General features: G+C 54.1%; 29 non-coding genes across 29 annotated transcripts; all 29 read left to right on the top strand.

Annotated features, from left to right (window-relative positions):
• The first annotated feature begins 416 nt into the window (after window positions 1-416).
• Trnal-uag (transfer RNA leucine (anticodon UAG)) lies at window positions 417-498 on the top strand. Its single transcript has one exon. It is a non-coding gene; the product is annotated as a tRNA-Leu (tRNA).
• Window positions 499-943: 445 nt separating this feature from the next.
• Trnae-cuc (transfer RNA glutamic acid (anticodon CUC)) lies at window positions 944-1,015 on the top strand. Its single transcript has one exon. It is a non-coding gene; the product is annotated as a tRNA-Glu (tRNA).
• Window positions 1,016-1,389: 374 nt separating this feature from the next.
• Trnah-gug (transfer RNA histidin (anticodon GUG)) lies at window positions 1,390-1,461 on the top strand. The gene has a single exon. It is a non-coding gene; the product is annotated as a tRNA-His (tRNA).
• Window positions 1,462-2,208: 747 nt separating this feature from the next.
• Trnal-uag (transfer RNA leucine (anticodon UAG)) lies at window positions 2,209-2,290 on the top strand. The gene has a single exon. It is a non-coding gene; the product is annotated as a tRNA-Leu (tRNA).
• Window positions 2,291-2,735: 445 nt separating this feature from the next.
• Window positions 2,736-2,807, top strand: Trnae-cuc (transfer RNA glutamic acid (anticodon CUC)). Its single transcript has one exon. It is a non-coding gene; the product is annotated as a tRNA-Glu (tRNA).
• Window positions 2,808-3,181: 374 nt separating this feature from the next.
• On the top strand, window positions 3,182-3,253 carry Trnah-gug (transfer RNA histidin (anticodon GUG)). The gene has a single exon. It is a non-coding gene; the product is annotated as a tRNA-His (tRNA).
• Window positions 3,254-4,000: 747 nt separating this feature from the next.
• Window positions 4,001-4,082, top strand: Trnal-uag (transfer RNA leucine (anticodon UAG)). The gene has a single exon. It is a non-coding gene; the product is annotated as a tRNA-Leu (tRNA).
• Window positions 4,083-4,527: 445 nt separating this feature from the next.
• On the top strand, window positions 4,528-4,599 carry Trnae-cuc (transfer RNA glutamic acid (anticodon CUC)). Its single transcript has one exon. It is a non-coding gene; the product is annotated as a tRNA-Glu (tRNA).
• A 374-nt stretch (window positions 4,600-4,973) lies between these two features.
• On the top strand, window positions 4,974-5,045 carry Trnah-gug (transfer RNA histidin (anticodon GUG)). Its single transcript has one exon. It is a non-coding gene; the product is annotated as a tRNA-His (tRNA).
• A 747-nt stretch (window positions 5,046-5,792) lies between these two features.
• On the top strand, window positions 5,793-5,874 carry Trnal-uag (transfer RNA leucine (anticodon UAG)). Its single transcript has one exon. It is a non-coding gene; the product is annotated as a tRNA-Leu (tRNA).
• A 445-nt stretch (window positions 5,875-6,319) lies between these two features.
• Trnae-cuc (transfer RNA glutamic acid (anticodon CUC)) lies at window positions 6,320-6,391 on the top strand. The gene has a single exon. It is a non-coding gene; the product is annotated as a tRNA-Glu (tRNA).
• A 374-nt stretch (window positions 6,392-6,765) lies between these two features.
• Trnah-gug (transfer RNA histidin (anticodon GUG)) lies at window positions 6,766-6,837 on the top strand. The gene has a single exon. It is a non-coding gene; the product is annotated as a tRNA-His (tRNA).
• A 748-nt stretch (window positions 6,838-7,585) lies between these two features.
• Window positions 7,586-7,667, top strand: Trnal-uag (transfer RNA leucine (anticodon UAG)). The gene has a single exon. It is a non-coding gene; the product is annotated as a tRNA-Leu (tRNA).
• A 445-nt stretch (window positions 7,668-8,112) lies between these two features.
• Trnae-cuc (transfer RNA glutamic acid (anticodon CUC)) lies at window positions 8,113-8,184 on the top strand. The gene has a single exon. It is a non-coding gene; the product is annotated as a tRNA-Glu (tRNA).
• Window positions 8,185-8,558: 374 nt separating this feature from the next.
• On the top strand, window positions 8,559-8,630 carry Trnah-gug (transfer RNA histidin (anticodon GUG)). Its single transcript has one exon. It is a non-coding gene; the product is annotated as a tRNA-His (tRNA).
• A 748-nt stretch (window positions 8,631-9,378) lies between these two features.
• On the top strand, window positions 9,379-9,460 carry Trnal-uag (transfer RNA leucine (anticodon UAG)). Its single transcript has one exon. It is a non-coding gene; the product is annotated as a tRNA-Leu (tRNA).
• A 445-nt stretch (window positions 9,461-9,905) lies between these two features.
• Trnae-cuc (transfer RNA glutamic acid (anticodon CUC)) lies at window positions 9,906-9,977 on the top strand. Its single transcript has one exon. It is a non-coding gene; the product is annotated as a tRNA-Glu (tRNA).
• A 374-nt stretch (window positions 9,978-10,351) lies between these two features.
• Window positions 10,352-10,423, top strand: Trnah-gug (transfer RNA histidin (anticodon GUG)). Its single transcript has one exon. It is a non-coding gene; the product is annotated as a tRNA-His (tRNA).
• A 748-nt stretch (window positions 10,424-11,171) lies between these two features.
• On the top strand, window positions 11,172-11,253 carry Trnal-uag (transfer RNA leucine (anticodon UAG)). Its single transcript has one exon. It is a non-coding gene; the product is annotated as a tRNA-Leu (tRNA).
• Window positions 11,254-11,698: 445 nt separating this feature from the next.
• Trnae-cuc (transfer RNA glutamic acid (anticodon CUC)) lies at window positions 11,699-11,770 on the top strand. Its single transcript has one exon. It is a non-coding gene; the product is annotated as a tRNA-Glu (tRNA).
• A 374-nt stretch (window positions 11,771-12,144) lies between these two features.
• Window positions 12,145-12,216, top strand: Trnah-gug (transfer RNA histidin (anticodon GUG)). Its single transcript has one exon. It is a non-coding gene; the product is annotated as a tRNA-His (tRNA).
• Window positions 12,217-12,964: 748 nt separating this feature from the next.
• Window positions 12,965-13,046, top strand: Trnal-uag (transfer RNA leucine (anticodon UAG)). Its single transcript has one exon. It is a non-coding gene; the product is annotated as a tRNA-Leu (tRNA).
• Window positions 13,047-13,491: 445 nt separating this feature from the next.
• Window positions 13,492-13,563, top strand: Trnae-cuc (transfer RNA glutamic acid (anticodon CUC)). The gene has a single exon. It is a non-coding gene; the product is annotated as a tRNA-Glu (tRNA).
• Window positions 13,564-13,937: 374 nt separating this feature from the next.
• Trnah-gug (transfer RNA histidin (anticodon GUG)) lies at window positions 13,938-14,009 on the top strand. The gene has a single exon. It is a non-coding gene; the product is annotated as a tRNA-His (tRNA).
• Window positions 14,010-14,757: 748 nt separating this feature from the next.
• On the top strand, window positions 14,758-14,839 carry Trnal-uag (transfer RNA leucine (anticodon UAG)). The gene has a single exon. It is a non-coding gene; the product is annotated as a tRNA-Leu (tRNA).
• A 445-nt stretch (window positions 14,840-15,284) lies between these two features.
• Trnae-cuc (transfer RNA glutamic acid (anticodon CUC)) lies at window positions 15,285-15,356 on the top strand. The gene has a single exon. It is a non-coding gene; the product is annotated as a tRNA-Glu (tRNA).
• A 374-nt stretch (window positions 15,357-15,730) lies between these two features.
• Window positions 15,731-15,802, top strand: Trnah-gug (transfer RNA histidin (anticodon GUG)). The gene has a single exon. It is a non-coding gene; the product is annotated as a tRNA-His (tRNA).
• A 748-nt stretch (window positions 15,803-16,550) lies between these two features.
• On the top strand, window positions 16,551-16,632 carry Trnal-uag (transfer RNA leucine (anticodon UAG)). Its single transcript has one exon. It is a non-coding gene; the product is annotated as a tRNA-Leu (tRNA).
• Window positions 16,633-17,077: 445 nt separating this feature from the next.
• Trnae-cuc (transfer RNA glutamic acid (anticodon CUC)) lies at window positions 17,078-17,149 on the top strand. Its single transcript has one exon. It is a non-coding gene; the product is annotated as a tRNA-Glu (tRNA).
• Window positions 17,150-17,331: the final 182 nt, after the last annotated feature.

Genomic DNA, 17,331 nt, shown 5'->3' with positions numbered 1-17,331 from the left:
TGTAGGCGCGGTTTCGATTCCCGTAGCTGCCGGGGGCTTTGCTGTGATCGCGTTAACCTGCCGCTTTTTTCTTCAAGTGTAACCTCCTTGAGCTCACATATGTTTGATACATGGAGCATTCTAGCTCCGCCTGACAGTTACAGCTACGATACTTTAGTGGTTACGGAAAGCCCAGGTTCGAAACCTGGTCACGGCACGAAAACGTCTCTTGACGCTGTCTCCTTAACTGCGACAGCTACAGACAAGTGGCGTCGCTGCCATACGGCGGGCACGGCTTTTTCTTGCTGTGGATGGCCTAAAGAGACGCTTCCAGTGGGAGAGCAGTGGAAATACATGGCACGGCGATTGCCAAGATACTTCCATTTCGAAGTGATCTTTGTAGTACAAAGGAAACATTTTGCGGCTGCTGCTCCAACGGTAACGTGGCCGAGCGGTCTAAGGCGCTGGTTTTAGGCACCAGTCTCTTCGGAGGCGTGGGTTCGAATCCCACCGTTGTCACTTTTTACATCTCATTTTTGTGCCGTTGCGGTGTGTTCTCGTGGGGTAGGACGCAGCTCTTGTGACGCGCGTGTTGTGTAGGTAGCGTGGCCGAGCGGTCTAAGGCGCTGGTTTCAGGCACCATTCTCTTCGGAGGCGTGGGTTCCAATCCCACAGCTGCCAAACGTGTAATGTTTCCTGTGTCGAAGGCAGATGCACTCATTGCCCGCAAATCAAACAGCACAACAAGGCGTGAGCGTCTGCTTGGTGAATTGTCGTAGAACAGTGCGTGGTGCAACGACAGGATTTGTAGGCACCTTTTGCTCTCATCATTGCTGGCGTCCGTCTCCACGAAATGCGTCCGGAGCACGCCGTTCTATAACGCGAGAGAGTGGATTTTTTACAGTTGTCGTCAGTTAACCGTGGGTGGCTACTGCGTTCGCTGGAAAGAGCACTGCCGTCGTTATCCGGTGTGGTCTAGTGGCTAGGATACCTGGCTCTCACCCAGGAGGCCCGGGTTCGATTCCCGGTACCGGAATCGCGCCTTTTTGTTGCTCCTCTTATGCGACTTGTCTCGACTTTGCTCGACTGACGCTACGCTGACGCGTGCACAAAGCTACGTTAAGTACGATTCACGGCAACACCTGACGGCGAGAGAGATGAAGCGTCTATCCACTTGTTATCCAGCCACATACCTGTGGTCAAGAGGCTTGGGGGACTGCAAGACATTGCCACGGAGGTGAATGCAGCTAACCACTGTAGTTAGTGTCCTGACAGCGCAGGCACGTTCATTTGCTCGTATACATGTGATGGAGACCGTGTCTCACACTGCTGTGGCGTCCACCTTGGCCTAGGCTCTGGTGTGTATCGCCACTTGCATTACAGGCAGCTGCTTTCGCGGGCGCGTCCGTGGCCGTGATCGTCTAGTGGTTAGGACATTGCGTTGTGGCCGCAATAACCCAGGTTCGAATCCTGGTCACGGCAATTTTGGAAGTTTTGCCTTGCTGCCGTTGCAATGACGAGTACTCGAAATGACAGTACTCTCTTGACTTTTTCGGTCGTGTTCCGCAGGCCGCAGTTTGCCCTACCACTTCATCCCCAACACGTAATGTCGCCTCCCAGAGCGCAGACGTCCGCTGCTCTCTGTAGTCGAAAAGGGCAGTTGTTTGAAGTGCGATGGATGAGCAGCCAGTCCCAGCAGAACAGGAAGCTGTGGCGTGCACTGTTTGTACAAATGCTAGGAACACTGGCGCACCAAGCAGCGCATGTAGCGTGGCCGAGCGCTTTAAGGCGCTGGTTTCAGGCACCAGTCTCTCTGTAGGCGCGGTTTCGAGTCCCGTAGCTGCCGGGGGCTTTGCTGTGATCGCGTTAACCTGCCGCTTTTTCTTCAAGTGTAACCTCCTTGAGCTCACATATGTTTGATACATGGAGCATTCTAGCTCCGCCTGACAGTTACAGCTACGATACTTTAGTGGTTACGGAAAGCCCAGGTTCGAAACCTGGTCACGGCACGAAAACGTCTCTTGACGCTGTCTCCTTAACTGCGACAGCTACAGACAAGTGGCGTCGCTGCCATACGGCGGGCACGGCTTTTTCTTGCTGTGGATGGCCTAAAGAGACGCTTCCAGTGGGAGAGCAGTGGAAATACATGGCACGGCGATTGCCAAGATACTTCCATTTCGAAGTGATCTTTGTAGTACAAAGGAAACATTTTGCGGCTGCTGCTCCAACGGTAACGTGGCCGAGCGGTCTAAGGCGCTGGTTTTAGGCACCAGTCTCTTCGGAGGCGTGGGTTCGAATCCCACCGTTGTCACTTTTTACATCTCATTTTTGTGCCGTTGCGGTGTGTTCTCGTGGGGTAGGACGCAGCTCTTGTGACGCGCGTGTTGTGTAGGTAGCGTGGCCGAGCGGTCTAAGGCGCTGGTTTCAGGCACCATTCTCTTCGGAGGCGTGGGTTCCAATCCCACAGCTGCCAAACGTGTAATGTTTCCTGTGTCGAAGGCAGATGCACTCATTGCCCGCAAATCAAACAGCACAACAAGGCGTGAGCGTCTGCTTGGTGAATTGTCGTAGAACAGTGCGTGGTGCAACGACAGGATTTGTAGGCACCTTTTGCTCTCATCATTGCTGGCGTCCGTCTCCACGAAATGCGTCCGGAGCACGCCGTTCTATAACGCGAGAGAGTGGATTTTTTACAGTTGTCGTCAGTTAACCGTGGGTGGCTACTGCGTTCGCTGGAAAGAGCACTGCCGTCGTTATCCGGTGTGGTCTAGTGGCTAGGATACCTGGCTCTCACCCAGGAGGCCCGGGTTCGATTCCCGGTACCGGAATCGCGCCTTTTTGTTGCTCCTCTTATGCGACTTGTCTCGACTTTGCTCGACTGACGCTACGCTGACGCGTGCACAAAGCTACGTTAAGTACGATTCACGGCAACACCTGACGGCGAGAGAGATGAAGCGTCTATCCACTTGTTATCCAGCCACATACCTGTGGTCAAGAGGCTTGGGGGACTGCAAGACATTGCCACGGAGGTGAATGCAGCTAACCACTGTAGTTAGTGTCCTGACAGCGCAGGCACGTTCATTTGCTCGTATACATGTGATGGAGACCGTGTCTCACACTGCTGTGGCGTCCACCTTGGCCTAGGCTCTGGTGTGTATCGCCACTTGCATTACAGGCAGCTGCTTTCGCGGGCGCGTCCGTGGCCGTGATCGTCTAGTGGTTAGGACATTGCGTTGTGGCCGCAATAACCCAGGTTCGAATCCTGGTCACGGCAATTTTGGAAGTTTTGCCTTGCTGCCGTTGCAATGACGAGTACTCGAAATGACAGTACTCTCTTGACTTTTTCGGTCGTGTTCCGCAGGCCGCAGTTTGCCCTACCACTTCATCCCCAACACGTAATGTCGCCTCCCAGAGCGCAGACGTCCGCTGCTCTCTGTAGTCGAAAAGGGCAGTTGTTTGAAGTGCGATGGATGAGCAGCCAGTCCCAGCAGAACAGGAAGCTGTGGCGTGCACTGTTTGTACAAATGCTAGGAACACTGGCGCACCAAGCAGCGCATGTAGCGTGGCCGAGCGCTTTAAGGCGCTGGTTTCAGGCACCAGTCTCTCTGTAGGCGCGGTTTCGAGTCCCGTAGCTGCCGGGGGCTTTGCTGTGATCGCGTTAACCTGCCGCTTTTTCTTCAAGTGTAACCTCCTTGAGCTCACATATGTTTGATACATGGAGCATTCTAGCTCCGCCTGACAGTTACAGCTACGATACTTTAGTGGTTACGGAAAGCCCAGGTTCGAAACCTGGTCACGGCACGAAAACGTCTCTTGACGCTGTCTCCTTAACTGCGACAGCTACAGACAAGTGGCGTCGCTGCCATACGGCGGGCACGGCTTTTTCTTGCTGTGGATGGCCTAAAGAGACGCTTCCAGTGGGAGAGCAGTGGAAATACATGGCACGGCGATTGCCAAGATACTTCCATTTCGAAGTGATCTTTGTAGTACAAAGGAAACATTTTGCGGCTGCTGCTCCAACGGTAACGTGGCCGAGCGGTCTAAGGCGCTGGTTTTAGGCACCAGTCTCTTCGGAGGCGTGGGTTCGAATCCCACCGTTGTCACTTTTTACATCTCATTTTTGTGCCGTTGCGGTGTGTTCTCGTGGGGTAGGACGCAGCTCTTGTGACGCGCGTGTTGTGTAGGTAGCGTGGCCGAGCGGTCTAAGGCGCTGGTTTCAGGCACCATTCTCTTCGGAGGCGTGGGTTCCAATCCCACAGCTGCCAAACGTGTAATGTTTCCTGTGTCGAAGGCAGATGCACTCATTGCCCGCAAATCAAACAGCACAACAAGGCGTGAGCGTCTGCTTGGTGAATTGTCGTAGAACAGTGCGTGGTGCAACGACAGGATTTGTAGGCACCTTTTGCTCTCATCATTGCTGGCGTCCGTCTCCACGAAATGCGTCCGGAGCACGCCGTTCTATAACGCGAGAGAGTGGATTTTTTACAGTTGTCGTCAGTTAACCGTGGGTGGCTACTGCGTTCGCTGGAAAGAGCACTGCCGTCGTTATCCGGTGTGGTCTAGTGGCTAGGATACCTGGCTCTCACCCAGGAGGCCCGGGTTCGATTCCCGGTACCGGAATCGCGCCTTTTTGTTGCTCCTCTTATGCGACTTGTCTCGACTTTGCTCGACTGACGCTACGCTGACGCGTGCACAAAGCTACGTTAAGTACGATTCACGGCAACACCTGACGGCGAGAGAGATGAAGCGTCTATCCACTTGTTATCCAGCCACATACCTGTGGTCAAGAGGCTTGGGGGACTGCAAGACATTGCCACGGAGGTGAATGCAGCTAACCACTGTAGTTAGTGTCCTGACAGCGCAGGCACGTTCATTTGCTCGTATACATGTGATGGAGACCGTGTCTCACACTGCTGTGGCGTCCACCTTGGCCTAGGCTCTGGTGTGTATCGCCACTTGCATTACAGGCAGCTGCTTTCGCGGGCGCGTCCGTGGCCGTGATCGTCTAGTGGTTAGGACATTGCGTTGTGGCCGCAATAACCCAGGTTCGAATCCTGGTCACGGCAATTTTGGAAGTTTTGCCTTGCTGCCGTTGCAATGACGAGTACTCGAAATGACAGTACTCTCTTGACTTTTTCGGTCGTGTTCCGCAGGCCGCAGTTTGCCCTACCACTTCATCCCCAACACGTAATGTCGCCTCCCAGAGCGCAGACGTCCGCTGCTCTCTGTAGTCGAAAAGGGCAGTTGTTTGAAGTGCGATGGATGAGCAGCCAGTCCCAGCAGAACAGGAAGCTGTGGCGTGCACTGTTTGTACAAATGCTAGGAACACTGGCGCACCAAGCAGCGCATGTAGCGTGGCCGAGCGCTTTAAGGCGCTGGTTTCAGGCACCAGTCTCTCTGTAGGCGCGGTTTCGAGTCCCGTAGCTGCCGGGGGCTTTGCTGTGATCGCGTTAACCTGCCGCTTTTTCTTCAAGTGTAACCTCCTTGAGCTCACATATGTTTGATACATGGAGCATTCTAGCTCCGCCTGACAGTTACAGCTACGATACTTTAGTGGTTACGGAAAGCCCAGGTTCGAAACCTGGTCACGGCACGAAAACGTCTCTTGACGCTGTCTCCTTAACTGCGACAGCTACAGACAAGTGGCGTCGCTGCCATACGGCGGGCACGGCTTTTTCTTGCTGTGGATGGCCTAAAGAGACGCTTCCAGTGGGAGAGCAGTGGAAATACATGGCACGGCGATTGCCAAGATACTTCCATTTCGAAGTGATCTTTGTAGTACAAAGGAAACATTTTGCGGCTGCTGCTCCAACGGTAACGTGGCCGAGCGGTCTAAGGCGCTGGTTTTAGGCACCAGTCTCTTCGGAGGCGTGGGTTCGAATCCCACCGTTGTCACTTTTTACATCTCATTTTTGTGCCGTTGCGGTGTGTTCTCGTGGGGTAGGACGCAGCTCTTGTGACGCGCGTGTTGTGTAGGTAGCGTGGCCGAGCGGTCTAAGGCGCTGGTTTCAGGCACCATTCTCTTCGGAGGCGTGGGTTCCAATCCCACAGCTGCCAAACGTGTAATGTTTCCTGTGTCGAAGGCAGATGCACTCATTGCCCGCAAATCAAACAGCACAACAAGGCGTGAGCGTCTGCTTGGTGAATTGTCGTAGAACAGTGCGTGGTGCAACGACAGGATTTGTAGGCACCTTTTGCTCTCATCATTGCTGGCGTCCGTCTCCACGAAATGCGTCCGGAGCACGCCGTTCTATAACGCGAGAGAGTGGATTTTTTACAGTTGTCGTCAGTTAACCGTGGGTGGCTACTGCGTTCGCTGGAAAGAGCACTGCCGTCGTTATCCGGTGTGGTCTAGTGGCTAGGATACCTGGCTCTCACCCAGGAGGCCCGGGTTCGATTCCCGGTACCGGAATCGCGCCTTTTTGTTGCTCCTCTTATGCGACTTGTCTCGACTTTGCTCGACTGACGCTACGCTGACGCGTGCACAAAGCTACGTTAAGTACGATTCACGGCAACACCTGACGGCGAGAGAGATGAAGCGTCTATCCACTTGTTATCCAGCCACATACCTGTGGTCAAGAGGCTTGGGGGACTGCAAGACATTGCCACGGAGGTGAATGCAGCTAACCACTGTAGTTAGTGTCCTGACAGCGCAGGCACGTTCATTTGCTCGTATACATGTGATGGAGACCGTGTCTCACACTGCTGTGGCGTCCACCTTGGCCTAGGCTCTGGTGTGTATCGCCACTTGCATTACAGGCAGCTGCTTTCGCGGGCGCGTCCGTGGCCGTGATCGTCTAGTGGTTAGGACATTGCGTTGTGGCCGCAATAACCCAGGTTCGAATCCTGGTCACGGCAATTTTGGAAGTTTTGCCTTGCTGCCGTTGCAATGACGAGTACTCGAAATGACAGTACTCTCTTGACTTTTTCGGTCGTGTTCCGCAGGCCGCAGTTTGCCCTACCACTTCATCCCCAACACGTAATGTCGCCTCCCAGAGCGCAGACGTCCGCTGCTCTCTGTAGTCGAAAAGGGCAGTTGTTTGAAGTGCGATGGATGAGCAGCCAGTCCCAGCAGAACAGGAAGCTGTGGCGTGCACTGTTTGTACAAATGCTAGGAACACTGGCGCACCAAGCAGCGCATGTAGCGTGGCCGAGCGCTTTAAGGCGCTGGTTTCAGGCACCAGTCTCTCTGTAGGCGCGGTTTCGATTCCCGTAGCTGCCGGGGGCTTTGCTGTGATCGCGTTAACCTGCCGCTTTTTTCTTCAAGTGTAACCTCCTTGAGCTCACATATGTTTGATACATGGAGCATTCTAGCTCCGCCTGACAGTTACAGCTACGATACTTTAGTGGTTACGGAAAGCCCAGGTTCGAAACCTGGTCACGGCACGAAAACGTCTCTTGACGCTGTCTCCTTAACTGCGACAGCTACAGACAAGTGGCGTCGCTGCCATACGGCGGGCACGGCTTTTTCTTGCTGTGGATGGCCTAAAGAGACGCTTCCAGTGGGAGAGCAGTGGAAATACATGGCACGGCGATTGCCAAGATACTTCCATTTCGAAGTGATCTTTGTAGTACAAAGGAAACATTTTGCGGCTGCTGCTCCAACGGTAACGTGGCCGAGCGGTCTAAGGCGCTGGTTTTAGGCACCAGTCTCTTCGGAGGCGTGGGTTCGAATCCCACCGTTGTCACTTTTTACATCTCATTTTTGTGCCGTTGCGGTGTGTTCTCGTGGGGTAGGACGCAGCTCTTGTGACGCGCGTGTTGTGTAGGTAGCGTGGCCGAGCGGTCTAAGGCGCTGGTTTCAGGCACCATTCTCTTCGGAGGCGTGGGTTCCAATCCCACAGCTGCCAAACGTGTAATGTTTCCTGTGTCGAAGGCAGATGCACTCATTGCCCGCAAATCAAACAGCACAACAAGGCGTGAGCGTCTGCTTGGTGAATTGTCGTAGAACAGTGCGTGGTGCAACGACAGGATTTGTAGGCACCTTTTGCTCTCATCATTGCTGGCGTCCGTCTCCACGAAATGCGTCCGGAGCACGCCGTTCTATAACGCGAGAGAGTGGATTTTTTACAGTTGTCGTCAGTTAACCGTGGGTGGCTACTGCGTTCGCTGGAAAGAGCACTGCCGTCGTTATCCGGTGTGGTCTAGTGGCTAGGATACCTGGCTCTCACCCAGGAGGCCCGGGTTCGATTCCCGGTACCGGAATCGCGCCTTTTTGTTGCTCCTCTTATGCGACTTGTCTCGACTTTGCTCGACTGACGCTACGCTGACGCGTGCACAAAGCTACGTTAAGTACGATTCACGGCAACACCTGACGGCGAGAGAGATGAAGCGTCTATCCACTTGTTATCCAGCCACATACCTGTGGTCAAGAGGCTTGGGGGACTGCAAGACATTGCCACGGAGGTGAATGCAGCTAACCACTGTAGTTAGTGTCCTGACAGCGCAGGCACGTTCATTTGCTCGTATACATGTGATGGAGACCGTGTCTCACACTGCTGTGGCGTCCACCTTGGCCTAGGCTCTGGTGTGTATCGCCACTTGCATTACAGGCAGCTGCTTTCGCGGGCGCGTCCGTGGCCGTGATCGTCTAGTGGTTAGGACATTGCGTTGTGGCCGCAATAACCCAGGTTCGAATCCTGGTCACGGCAATTTTGGAAGTTTTGCCTTGCTGCCGTTGCAATGACGAGTACTCGAAATGACAGTACTCTCTTGACTTTTTCGGTCGTGTTCCGCAGGCCGCAGTTTGCCCTACCACTTCATCCCCAACACGTAATGTCGCCTCCCAGAGCGCAGACGTCCGCTGCTCTCTGTAGTCGAAAAGGGCAGTTGTTTGAAGTGCGATGGATGAGCAGCCAGTCCCAGCAGAACAGGAAGCTGTGGCGTGCACTGTTTGTACAAATGCTAGGAACACTGGCGCACCAAGCAGCGCATGTAGCGTGGCCGAGCGCTTTAAGGCGCTGGTTTCAGGCACCAGTCTCTCTGTAGGCGCGGTTTCGAGTCCCGTAGCTGCCGGGGGCTTTGCTGTGATCGCGTTAACCTGCCGCTTTTTTCTTCAAGTGTAACCTCCTTGAGCTCACATATGTTTGATACATGGAGCATTCTAGCTCCGCCTGACAGTTACAGCTACGATACTTTAGTGGTTACGGAAAGCCCAGGTTCGAAACCTGGTCACGGCACGAAAACGTCTCTTGACGCTGTCTCCTTAACTGCGACAGCTACAGACAAGTGGCGTCGCTGCCATACGGCGGGCACGGCTTTTTCTTGCTGTGGATGGCCTAAAGAGACGCTTCCAGTGGGAGAGCAGTGGAAATACATGGCACGGCGATTGCCAAGATACTTCCATTTCGAAGTGATCTTTGTAGTACAAAGGAAACATTTTGCGGCTGCTGCTCCAACGGTAACGTGGCCGAGCGGTCTAAGGCGCTGGTTTTAGGCACCAGTCTCTTCGGAGGCGTGGGTTCGAATCCCACCGTTGTCACTTTTTACATCTCATTTTTGTGCCGTTGCGGTGTGTTCTCGTGGGGTAGGACGCAGCTCTTGTGACGCGCGTGTTGTGTAGGTAGCGTGGCCGAGCGGTCTAAGGCGCTGGTTTCAGGCACCATTCTCTTCGGAGGCGTGGGTTCCAATCCCACAGCTGCCAAACGTGTAATGTTTCCTGTGTCGAAGGCAGATGCACTCATTGCCCGCAAATCAAACAGCACAACAAGGCGTGAGCGTCTGCTTGGTGAATTGTCGTAGAACAGTGCGTGGTGCAACGACAGGATTTGTAGGCACCTTTTGCTCTCATCATTGCTGGCGTCCGTCTCCACGAAATGCGTCCGGAGCACGCCGTTCTATAACGCGAGAGAGTGGATTTTTTACAGTTGTCGTCAGTTAACCGTGGGTGGCTACTGCGTTCGCTGGAAAGAGCACTGCCGTCGTTATCCGGTGTGGTCTAGTGGCTAGGATACCTGGCTCTCACCCAGGAGGCCCGGGTTCGATTCCCGGTACCGGAATCGCGCCTTTTTGTTGCTCCTCTTATGCGACTTGTCTCGACTTTGCTCGACTGACGCTACGCTGACGCGTGCACAAAGCTACGTTAAGTACGATTCACGGCAACACCTGACGGCGAGAGAGATGAAGCGTCTATCCACTTGTTATCCAGCCACATACCTGTGGTCAAGAGGCTTGGGGGACTGCAAGACATTGCCACGGAGGTGAATGCAGCTAACCACTGTAGTTAGTGTCCTGACAGCGCAGGCACGTTCATTTGCTCGTATACATGTGATGGAGACCGTGTCTCACACTGCTGTGGCGTCCACCTTGGCCTAGGCTCTGGTGTGTATCGCCACTTGCATTACAGGCAGCTGCTTTCGCGGGCGCGTCCGTGGCCGTGATCGTCTAGTGGTTAGGACATTGCGTTGTGGCCGCAATAACCCAGGTTCGAATCCTGGTCACGGCAATTTTGGAAGTTTTGCCTTGCTGCCGTTGCAATGACGAGTACTCGAAATGACAGTACTCTCTTGACTTTTTCGGTCGTGTTCCGCAGGCCGCAGTTTGCCCTACCACTTCATCCCCAACACGTAATGTCGCCTCCCAGAGCGCAGACGTCCGCTGCTCTCTGTAGTCGAAAAGGGCAGTTGTTTGAAGTGCGATGGATGAGCAGCCAGTCCCAGCAGAACAGGAAGCTGTGGCGTGCACTGTTTGTACAAATGCTAGGAACACTGGCGCACCAAGCAGCGCATGTAGCGTGGCCGAGCGCTTTAAGGCGCTGGTTTCAGGCACCAGTCTCTCTGTAGGCGCGGTTTCGAGTCCCGTAGCTGCCGGGGGCTTTGCTGTGATCGCGTTAACCTGCCGCTTTTTTCTTCAAGTGTAACCTCCTTGAGCTCACATATGTTTGATACATGGAGCATTCTAGCTCCGCCTGACAGTTACAGCTACGATACTTTAGTGGTTACGGAAAGCCCAGGTTCGAAACCTGGTCACGGCACGAAAACGTCTCTTGACGCTGTCTCCTTAACTGCGACAGCTACAGACAAGTGGCGTCGCTGCCATACGGCGGGCACGGCTTTTTCTTGCTGTGGATGGCCTAAAGAGACGCTTCCAGTGGGAGAGCAGTGGAAATACATGGCACGGCGATTGCCAAGATACTTCCATTTCGAAGTGATCTTTGTAGTACAAAGGAAACATTTTGCGGCTGCTGCTCCAACGGTAACGTGGCCGAGCGGTCTAAGGCGCTGGTTTTAGGCACCAGTCTCTTCGGAGGCGTGGGTTCGAATCCCACCGTTGTCACTTTTTACATCTCATTTTTGTGCCGTTGCGGTGTGTTCTCGTGGGGTAGGACGCAGCTCTTGTGACGCGCGTGTTGTGTAGGTAGCGTGGCCGAGCGGTCTAAGGCGCTGGTTTCAGGCACCATTCTCTTCGGAGGCGTGGGTTCCAATCCCACAGCTGCCAAACGTGTAATGTTTCCTGTGTCGAAGGCAGATGCACTCATTGCCCGCAAATCAAACAGCACAACAAGGCGTGAGCGTCTGCTTGGTGAATTGTCGTAGAACAGTGCGTGGTGCAACGACAGGATTTGTAGGCACCTTTTGCTCTCATCATTGCTGGCGTCCGTCTCCACGAAATGCGTCCGGAGCACGCCGTTCTATAACGCGAGAGAGTGGATTTTTTACAGTTGTCGTCAGTTAACCGTGGGTGGCTACTGCGTTCGCTGGAAAGAGCACTGCCGTCGTTATCCGGTGTGGTCTAGTGGCTAGGATACCTGGCTCTCACCCAGGAGGCCCGGGTTCGATTCCCGGTACCGGAATCGCGCCTTTTTGTTGCTCCTCTTATGCGACTTGTCTCGACTTTGCTCGACTGACGCTACGCTGACGCGTGCACAAAGCTACGTTAAGTACGATTCACGGCAACACCTGACGGCGAGAGAGATGAAGCGTCTATCCACTTGTTATCCAGCCACATACCTGTGGTCAAGAGGCTTGGGGGACTGCAAGACATTGCCACGGAGGTGAATGCAGCTAACCACTGTAGTTAGTGTCCTGACAGCGCAGGCACGTTCATTTGCTCGTATACATGTGATGGAGACCGTGTCTCACACTGCTGTGGCGTCCACCTTGGCCTAGGCTCTGGTGTGTATCGCCACTTGCATTACAGGCAGCTGCTTTCGCGGGCGCGTCCGTGGCCGTGATCGTCTAGTGGTTAGGACATTGCGTTGTGGCCGCAATAACCCAGGTTCGAATCCTGGTCACGGCAATTTTGGAAGTTTTGCCTTGCTGCCGTTGCAATGACGAGTACTCGAAATGACAGTACTCTCTTGACTTTTTCGGTCGTGTTCCGCAGGCCGCAGTTTGCCCTACCACTTCATCCCCAACACGTAATGTCGCCTCCCAGAGCGCAGACGTCCGCTGCTCTCTGTAGTCGAAAAGGGCAGTTGTTTGAAGTGCGATGGATGAGCAGCCAGTCCCAGCAGAACAGGAAGCTGTGGCGTGCACTGTTTGTACAAATGCTAGGAACACTGGCGCACCAAGCAGCGCATGTAGCGTGGCCGAGCGCTTTAAGGCGCTGGTTTCAGGCACCAGTCTCTCTGTAGGCGCGGTTTCGAGTCCCGTAGCTGCCGGGGGCTTTGCTGTGATCGCGTTAACCTGCCGCTTTTTTCTTCAAGTGTAACCTCCTTGAGCTCACATATGTTTGATACATGGAGCATTCTAGCTCCGCCTGACAGTTACAGCTACGATACTTTAGTGGTTACGGAAAGCCCAGGTTCGAAACCTGGTCACGGCACGAAAACGTCTCTTGACGCTGTCTCCTTAACTGCGACAGCTACAGACAAGTGGCGTCGCTGCCATACGGCGGGCACGGCTTTTTCTTGCTGTGGATGGCCTAAAGAGACGCTTCCAGTGGGAGAGCAGTGGAAATACATGGCACGGCGATTGCCAAGATACTTCCATTTCGAAGTGATCTTTGTAGTACAAAGGAAACATTTTGCGGCTGCTGCTCCAACGGTAACGTGGCCGAGCGGTCTAAGGCGCTGGTTTTAGGCACCAGTCTCTTCGGAGGCGTGGGTTCGAATCCCACCGTTGTCACTTTTTACATCTCATTTTTGTGCCGTTGCGGTGTGTTCTCGTGGGGTAGGACGCAGCTCTTGTGACGCGCGTGTTGTGTAGGTAGCGTGGCCGAGCGGTCTAAGGCGCTGGTTTCAGGCACCATTCTCTTCGGAGGCGTGGGTTCCAATCCCACAGCTGCCAAACGTGTAATGTTTCCTGTGTCGAAGGCAGATGCACTCATTGCCCGCAAATCAAACAGCACAACAAGGCGTGAGCGTCTGCTTGGTGAATTGTCGTAGAACAGTGCGTGGTGCAACGACAGGATTTGTAGGCACCTTTTGCTCTCATCATTGCTGGCGTCCGTCTCCACGAAATGCGTCCGGAGCACGCCGTTCTATAACGCGAGAGAGTGGATTTTTTACAGTTGTCGTCAGTTAACCGTGGGTGGCTACTGCGTTCGCTGGAAAGAGCACTGCCGTCGTTATCCGGTGTGGTCTAGTGGCTAGGATACCTGGCTCTCACCCAGGAGGCCCGGGTTCGATTCCCGGTACCGGAATCGCGCCTTTTTGTTGCTCCTCTTATGCGACTTGTCTCGACTTTGCTCGACTGACGCTACGCTGACGCGTGCACAAAGCTACGTTAAGTACGATTCACGGCAACACCTGACGGCGAGAGAGATGAAGCGTCTATCCACTTGTTATCCAGCCACATACCTGTGGTCAAGAGGCTTGGGGGACTGCAAGACATTGCCACGGAGGTGAATGCAGCTAACCACTGTAGTTAGTGTCCTGACAGCGCAGGCACGTTCATTTGCTCGTATACATGTGATGGAGACCGTGTCTCACACTGCTGTGGCGTCCACCTTGGCCTAGGCTCTGGTGTGTATCGCCACTTGCATTACAGGCAGCTGCTTTCGCGGGCGCGTCCGTGGCCGTGATCGTCTAGTGGTTAGGACATTGCGTTGTGGCCGCAATAACCCAGGTTCGAATCCTGGTCACGGCAATTTTGGAAGTTTTGCCTTGCTGCCGTTGCAATGACGAGTACTCGAAATGACAGTACTCTCTTGACTTTTTCGGTCGTGTTCCGCAGGCCGCAGTTTGCCCTACCACTTCATCCCCAACACGTAATGTCGCCTCCCAGAGCGCAGACGTCCGCTGCTCTCTGTAGTCGAAAAGGGCAGTTGTTTGAAGTGCGATGGATGAGCAGCCAGTCCCAGCAGAACAGGAAGCTGTGGCGTGCACTGTTTGTACAAATGCTAGGAACACTGGCGCACCAAGCAGCGCATGTAGCGTGGCCGAGCGCTTTAAGGCGCTGGTTTCAGGCACCAGTCTCTCTGTAGGCGCGGTTTCGAGTCCCGTAGCTGCCGGGGGCTTTGCTGTGATCGCGTTAACCTGCCGCTTTTTTCTTCAAGTGTAACCTCCTTGAGCTCACATATGTTTGATACATGGAGCATTCTAGCTCCGCCTGACAGTTACAGCTACGATACTTTAGTGGTTACGGAAAGCCCAGGTTCGAAACCTGGTCACGGCACGAAAACGTCTCTTGACGCTGTCTCCTTAACTGCGACAGCTACAGACAAGTGGCGTCGCTGCCATACGGCGGGCACGGCTTTTTCTTGCTGTGGATGGCCTAAAGAGACGCTTCCAGTGGGAGAGCAGTGGAAATACATGGCACGGCGATTGCCAAGATACTTCCATTTCGAAGTGATCTTTGTAGTACAAAGGAAACATTTTGCGGCTGCTGCTCCAACGGTAACGTGGCCGAGCGGTCTAAGGCGCTGGTTTTAGGCACCAGTCTCTTCGGAGGCGTGGGTTCGAATCCCACCGTTGTCACTTTTTACATCTCATTTTTGTGCCGTTGCGGTGTGTTCTCGTGGGGTAGGACGCAGCTCTTGTGACGCGCGTGTTGTGTAGGTAGCGTGGCCGAGCGGTCTAAGGCGCTGGTTTCAGGCACCATTCTCTTCGGAGGCGTGGGTTCCAATCCCACAGCTGCCAAACGTGTAATGTTTCCTGTGTCGAAGGCAGATGCACTCATTGCCCGCAAATCAAACAGCACAACAAGGCGTGAGCGTCTGCTTGGTGAATTGTCGTAGAACAGTGCGTGGTGCAACGACAGGATTTGTAGGCACCTTTTGCTCTCATCATTGCTGGCGTCCGTCTCCACGAAATGCGTCCGGAGCACGCCGTTCTATAACGCGAGAGAGTGGATTTTTTACAGTTGTCGTCAGTTAACCGTGGGTGGCTACTGCGTTCGCTGGAAAGAGCACTGCCGTCGTTATCCGGTGTGGTCTAGTGGCTAGGATACCTGGCTCTCACCCAGGAGGCCCGGGTTCGATTCCCGGTACCGGAATCGCGCCTTTTTGTTGCTCCTCTTATGCGACTTGTCTCGACTTTGCTCGACTGACGCTACGCTGACGCGTGCACAAAGCTACGTTAAGTACGATTCACGGCAACACCTGACGGCGAGAGAGATGAAGCGTCTATCCACTTGTTATCCAGCCACATACCTGTGGTCAAGAGGCTTGGGGGACTGCAAGACATTGCCACGGAGGTGAATGCAGCTAACCACTGTAGTTAGTGTCCTGACAGCGCAGGCACGTTCATTTGCTCGTATACATGTGATGGAGACCGTGTCTCACACTGCTGTGGCGTCCACCTTGGCCTAGGCTCTGGTGTGTATCGCCACTTGCATTACAGGCAGCTGCTTTCGCGGGCGCGTCCGTGGCCGTGATCGTCTAGTGGTTAGGACATTGCGTTGTGGCCGCAATAACCCAGGTTCGAATCCTGGTCACGGCAATTTTGGAAGTTTTGCCTTGCTGCCGTTGCAATGACGAGTACTCGAAATGACAGTACTCTCTTGACTTTTTCGGTCGTGTTCCGCAGGCCGCAGTTTGCCCTACCACTTCATCCCCAACACGTAATGTCGCCTCCCAGAGCGCAGACGTCCGCTGCTCTCTGTAGTCGAAAAGGGCAGTTGTTTGAAGTGCGATGGATGAGCAGCCAGTCCCAGCAGAACAGGAAGCTGTGGCGTGCACTGTTTGTACAAATGCTAGGAACACTGGCGCACCAAGCAGCGCATGTAGCGTGGCCGAGCGCTTTAAGGCGCTGGTTTCAGGCACCAGTCTCTCTGTAGGCGCGGTTTCGAGTCCCGTAGCTGCCGGGGGCTTTGCTGTGATCGCGTTAACCTGCCGCTTTTTTCTTCAAGTGTAACCTCCTTGAGCTCACATATGTTTGATACATGGAGCATTCTAGCTCCGCCTGACAGTTACAGCTACGATACTTTAGTGGTTACGGAAAGCCCAGGTTCGAAACCTGGTCACGGCACGAAAACGTCTCTTGACGCTGTCTCCTTAACTGCGACAGCTACAGACAAGTGGCGTCGCTGCCATACGGCGGGCACGGCTTTTTCTTGCTGTGGATGGCCTAAAGAGACGCTTCCAGTGGGAGAGCAGTGGAAATACATGGCACGGCGATTGCCAAGATACTTCCATTTCGAAGTGATCTTTGTAGTACAAAGGAAACATTTTGCGGCTGCTGCTCCAACGGTAACGTGGCCGAGCGGTCTAAGGCGCTGGTTTTAGGCACCAGTCTCTTCGGAGGCGTGGGTTCGAATCCCACCGTTGTCACTTTTTACATCTCATTTTTGTGCCGTTGCGGTGTGTTCTCGTGGGGTAGGACGCAGCTCTTGTGACGCGCGTGTTGTGTAGGTAGCGTGGCCGAGCGGTCTAAGGCGCTGGTTTCAGGCACCATTCTCTTCGGAGGCGTGGGTTCCAATCCCACAGCTGCCAAACGTGTAATGTTTCCTGTGTCGAAGGCAGATGCACTCATTGCCCGCAAATCAAACAGCACAACAAGGCGTGAGCGTCTGCTTGGTGAATTGTCGTAGAACAGTGCGTGGTGCAACGACAGGATTTGTAGGCACCTTTTGCTCTCATCATTGCTGGCGTCCGTCTCCACGAAATGCGTCCGGAGCACGCCGTTCTATAACGCGAGAGAGTGGATTTTTTACAGTTGTCGTCAGTTAACCGTGGGTGGCTACTGCGTTCGCTGGAAAGAGCACTGCCGTCGTTATCCGGTGTGGTCTAGTGGCTAGGATACCTGGCTCTCACCCAGGAGGCCCGGGTTCGATTCCCGGTACCGGAATCGCGCCTTTTTGTTGCTCCTCTTATGCGACTTGTCTCGACTTTGCTCGACTGACGCTACGCTGACGCGTGCACAAAGCTACGTTAAGTACGATTCACGGCAACACCTGACGGCGAGAGAGATGAAGCGTCTATCCACTTGTTATCCAGCCACATACCTGTGGTCAAGAGGCTTGGGGGACT

The sequence above is a fragment of the Schistocerca serialis genome, unplaced genomic scaffold, assembly GCF_023864345.2.
Source record: "Schistocerca serialis cubense isolate TAMUIC-IGC-003099 unplaced genomic scaffold, iqSchSeri2.2 HiC_scaffold_1124, whole genome shotgun sequence".
In the NCBI taxonomy this organism is placed as follows: domain Eukaryota; kingdom Metazoa; phylum Arthropoda; class Insecta; order Orthoptera; family Acrididae; genus Schistocerca; species Schistocerca serialis.
The sequence above is the reverse complement of the archived record's forward strand: the minus strand, read 5'-3'. Positions and strand labels throughout refer to the sequence as shown.